Source organism: Trichosurus vulpecula, chromosome 4 (genome assembly GCF_011100635.1).
Source record: "Trichosurus vulpecula isolate mTriVul1 chromosome 4, mTriVul1.pri, whole genome shotgun sequence".
Taxonomy (NCBI): Eukaryota; Metazoa; Chordata; class Mammalia; order Diprotodontia; family Phalangeridae; genus Trichosurus; species Trichosurus vulpecula.
The window spans coordinates 155,225,763-155,231,109 of record NC_050576.1 but is presented as its reverse complement, the minus strand read 5'-3'; the positions used below and the strand labels follow the sequence as shown (position 1 = coordinate 155,231,109).

Genomic DNA, 5,347 nt, shown 5'->3' with positions numbered 1-5,347 from the left:
AATTATTCTTTTTTACAGGTGATGTGCTCAATCATTTCTGCCTACTGTAGGGGTAAAGTGCTATTAAGTATCCTCTAAATTTCAGCAACCTGGGTAAAATCCTTATTTCCTTGCCCTAGTTACAGCCTGGTGGGGGCCATCTCCAGTCCTCCTGATCTATATCTTGCCACTGGACCCAGATGGCTCCAGAGAAGAAAATGAAGTTTCTCACTAAGAAGACCAAGACGTGAACTAGGAGGGGTTGGCCTAAGACCTTAGAATCAGTTGAAAGAAAGGTTATGCCTCTCTGTACTGCCACCTGCTATCTTAAAAAGCTGGTTGATGAAAGAAAGGTGATGTCTTTCTTTCCGCCATCTGTTGCCTGTGAAGTAAGAACCTCTCAGAGCTCATCCAAAGGAGCAGAATTGGAGAATCTAACAAAAATCCCAGGCTTAGTGACTCTGCCTTTTCTGAAAGAATATAGCACTACCTAAATAGAGAAAAGGCCTATCACAGCAGAACAGCCTGATCCTACATAGGAGAGACTCCTAACTGCAGCAATAGGGCAGTGTAGCATGAATCAGCCTTACATTGGAGCAGCCCAGCTCGACAGCGGGGCCACTCATCCAATCCACGTACCACATTCATTTCTGAACTCTGTAAGGACAGTCTCCCTACCCCGCACCCCACTCCCCCAAAAAAGTACATCTGCCCACAGTTCAAGGATTAGAAGTTGCTCTGGCCACATGTGTTCTTCATGTGTGTACCTCTCTACCATGCTTATTTAAGTTTGTGCCCACTCTATAACACAGTCATATGCACTGGAGGGGAGAGTATACTCTAAGTTTATGAGTGGAATAGAGTACAATTATTGTTCTTGTTTTGACTTTTGAATAAAAGACTTCATTAATAATTACTTGGCTCAATGGGCTGACTTATTCATAGGAAGCACAACAGCAGGGGCTCGGGTACACTGTTATTAGAAGAGGATCCCCCTTATAAAACTACCCTTAGGACCTTAAAAGCATTGTAGCAGCCTCCCCCTCTGGAAAGTTCCAACCTTGCCAGCAAATGGGGGAAGAGAAGACCACGGAGGAGGAGAATCTGGGGAGGAAGAGGGGATTATCGGCACCTAAGTTACGGTGGGATTACATTTTTTGTTTGCTTGAATCACGAGGAGGTAACAAGAACTTGACTACTACTGGCTTCATATAAAAGCCACCTTTCCTATTAAGTACCTTTTTCCAAATCTTCCATAATAGAATATTCTCAAATCAAATATTCTCATAACCCACCAAAAGAGCGGGCCTAGTATATTATACCACAAGACTGCAAAGAATAGTCTTTTGGATACCATAGAGATACTCTTGGCAGCTACCTTTAAAATAATTTTAGATAATATATTATAGTTAATTTTCTCAGCAATATTATAGTGCATCCTATTTCTTATTAACCAGTGATATTCAATAGAGTCATTATTCCTGCCTCTTCTTTTTTAACAGACAAAGGGATTGGGACACAGAAAAGTCAAATGACTTATTCAGGTCATACAACAAATATGTAGCAGACCCAAACTTAGAAATCATAGTCCATGAGAATCCTCTGTCACTGAGTCACAGAGTCTATACATAGATCCAATAGGGGTATGAGCTAGTCTTTTCCATACATATATATGATACATACATATATATGTTCCAATATGTTGGATTCACTGTGAAAGTTTTATATATATATATATATACATATATATATAGTGAAAAGTTTATATATATATATGTGTATATATATCTATTAAATTTAAAGATATATATGCATATATACGCACATTGTATATATGTGTGTATATGTGTGTGTATGTGTATGCGTGTATATACATATATACATAGACATATGGACATATATGCACATACATACATACGTATGTGTGTATATGTATATGTGTGTGTGTGTATGTATATGTGTATGTGTATGTGTGTGTGTGTATATATATATACATATATATATGTATATATATATATAATCATTTATATTCTCAGATCTAGAATACCAATGTTGAAGCAGTGCATATTGAGTAAGACTGGTCTACCTGCAGCATGTCTATTTTGCAGCAGACAAAGCAAGCAGAACTTTGGAATCTGGGTGCCAGGCTCTAGCTTAGTATCAGGGACCAGCTGAGAAGCAAGCCTCTAAAAACCTGAGGAGGCAGGGTTAACAGGTTCCTTTAAAACCTTTTAAAGGCACTGACACCTGTCACAGTGTCAGAGGGCCAGTGCAAGAAACAGCATATTGCAGTGTATATGGGGGAGGTGATGATGGGAAGCAAGCTGAAGGATGTTCTACCCAGAGCCCCATGATACTAAGGAGGTTGATCCAAGAAAGTAGCAAGATGGGAATAGAGAGTGAGTAAAGGTACAAGAATGCTAGAGGGGATGATCTAGAAATCATAGGAGCATATGATCAGGAATTAGAAGGGACTTTAAAGATAGGTCATCTACTTAAACCCCCGCTAAGATCCTACAAATGAGAAAGCTAGGGTTAGAGGGATTTGACCAAAGCCATTAACTGGGGAATTAGGCCTGAATCCATTAAACATGGAGAGGTCAGAAACTACCAGGGATAGGTACTCAGCTAAGTTTTTAAGGGGGCAAGCACATTTCAGCCATCATCTTTCAGTCCCTTGACTGATTTCATGAGTGCCTCACCATTTAGCTCAAACTCCTTAAATACCTTAACCAGAGTGGTTGGTGGGCCCACTCAACACACATATCATTCATAAGGCAGGAAGTAGTTCCATTTAATCTTATTCCTTAAGAAGGTCTTGTGGCCATTTTGTCACTCTTTTAGGATTACTATTTTGATCTTTTTTTTTTTTGCCACAATACACTATCGCGGTGAAAGTAATCCTGGCTTAAGCCTACACTGTGGCTTTGAATGAACTATAATGAATTATATTGAATGAATATAACTAATTGAATGAATATAATTATAATTAATTGTGTAATTAATTATAATCCATTCTCAATTTATTCTCAATACATTGGATTTCTTAGAGCAAGAAGAGAACTGAGTCTTGGAAGGTTACGTAGACACATACTGTTGTCCCTGCATGAAGTTACTGCCTGCTTATCAGTGCTGGCAAACATAAGTATAAGCATATAATTTGTTCTCCATGATTTCATGTGACTGAACCTTTTGCATAAATAATGACTTGACATTTAGACAGTGCTTTAGGGAAGAACTGTCAAACACTCAGTCCATGGGCTGTATGCAGCCCACAACACTTTCGTATGCAGCCCAGAACCAGATAAAACTGTAATTGGGAAATACTTAACAAAAAATTTTAAAATATAATAAAACAAAAATAATGTAAATACAGTAAATGGTTTTCTAAATCAATATACAGCCCACAAGGATTTTTATGTATAGCTTGGTGGCCCTCATTTCTAGTTGAGTTTGACACTCCTTCTTTAAGGTTTATAAAGCCCTCTAATGTACATTATCTCAGTTGATCCTTATATCTGCAAGAGAGGCTCTACGGACATTATTAAATCTCATTTTACAAATGTGGAAACTGAGGCTCAGAGTGTTGAAATGACTCAAAGTTATACATCTAATAAATTTCAGAGGATGACATCTTCCTGAATTCCAGATAAGAATTTCCTATAGTTGGGTCCTTTCCAAAGAGATCTGGGTAAATTATATATTTTTTAACATCGTTACAAATTTTTATTAAACATTTAAGTTTACAAATTAATGTGCACCAATTAGTGGTATCGGTGTAGTTGGAGAGTACCACGCCTTCTCCACGCAGCATGAGACCCTCCAATGGTATGGTGGAATTTGTGACCCTTTCCAGGATCCCGGCTCAGCTGGCCAGCCTCAGCTGGCCTCGCATTCGTCTGTGTTTCTGCACTGGCTTGGTGATCCACTGAGTGTCAGTGTTTTGTCTGATAGCTTTATGGAAAGGGTCAATAAGAAAAATCTCAAAGAATTTGTAGGTTGAATCTTCACCCAGGAATTCAAGACCCTTAGGGCCCCATAGTGGTGGCCAGCACGTTCTTCTGCTACAGACTGAAGGCTCCTAGCAAACTTCAGCTGATTGACTCCATGGTGCACAGGTTTCCCATAGGTTGCACACTTGGGAACTGGACGCTTTTGCCCACCACAGCAAACAAGAATACGGTAGATGACGTAACCTTGCTTGGCCAGGTAGTAGGGTCTGGTTGGCCGGGGCGGGCGCGCAGTGCAGGGCCGACTGCTGGCGGTACTGCCAGCAGCAGAGGATCTGCATAACATCCGACTGCTTCTTCCTCCATAGCTCCTGGATGTACTTGTGGCCACCATCCTGGCTCACGGGGAAAGCTGGGTAAATTATATTAAAGAAGCCTTTCTCTCCTCCCCACCCAATATTTTTATCCATGTGAGGGACAGGATTTGAACCTGTGATTTCTTTGGTACAGGGCATGTCCAGATGAGGAAACTCGCTTTACCAATGTAAGCTGCACATTCTCACATTCTGTAGCCTTAGAAAATGTCTAGAGCTATGAGAAGTTCAATGACTTGCCCAGGCTCACACATCTAGCGTATGCCAATGGAGACAATGAAATTCGGGTCCTTCTGACTCCAAGGCCTGCTCTGTATCCATTAGGTATTACAGGTAAAACCTCATTAAAATGAATATTAGGGAAACCTTGGAAAGGATAATGTCACAAAAGGGCAACCTGTAGCCTTAGAGGACCTCTGTGGAACAGGAGGCAAGAAGCACTTTTTTCTGTTGGGGAACACAGGGTGGGAATTGAAAGAAGGTGCTCTGTTTGAGTACCAGCTTTGCCATTTACCATTTGTGTGATGGAGGCAAATCTTAGCACTGAGTGAAGGTAAATACAAAATAGTAACTGTTTCTCTTTTGGCCAAGAACCCTGAGGGTGTTCCCCTCCCAGTTTGATTTTTTTTTCTTTGAGTCTTGATTAAAGGGGCTATCCCTTGATTAACTTCTTGAAGAAGCCCACTCATTGAATGGCCATTACCTCACTCACAGTGAGCAACTGAAAAGACCTTAGCCTAAAAGCGCCAGGGTCTCCCAGTGCATCCTAGGCCATCTCCAGGCATCCTGGTCAATATCAGGCCCCTGGATCCAGATGGCTCTAGAAGAGAAAGTGAGGCTGGTGACCTTGCACAGCCCGCCCTCACTCAAATCCAAGTCAGCTGCAAGTCATGTCATCATCTCCCTGATGTCATGGTCCTCTTCAAGAATGAAGGACAAACACAACAACCCGGGGGCAAAGCATTTAATCTCTGAAATTCAGTTTTATCATCTGTAAAACGGTGCTCATAATTCTTGCACTACCTACCTTGCAGAGTTGTTTTT

General features: G+C 40.8%; 1 pseudogene; it reads right to left on the bottom strand.

Moving 5' to 3' along the window:
* Window positions 1–3,729: 3,729 nt before the first annotated feature.
* LOC118846860 lies at window positions 3,730–4,444 on the bottom strand (annotated as a pseudogene).
* Between the last annotated feature and the right edge of the window lie 903 nt (window positions 4,445–5,347).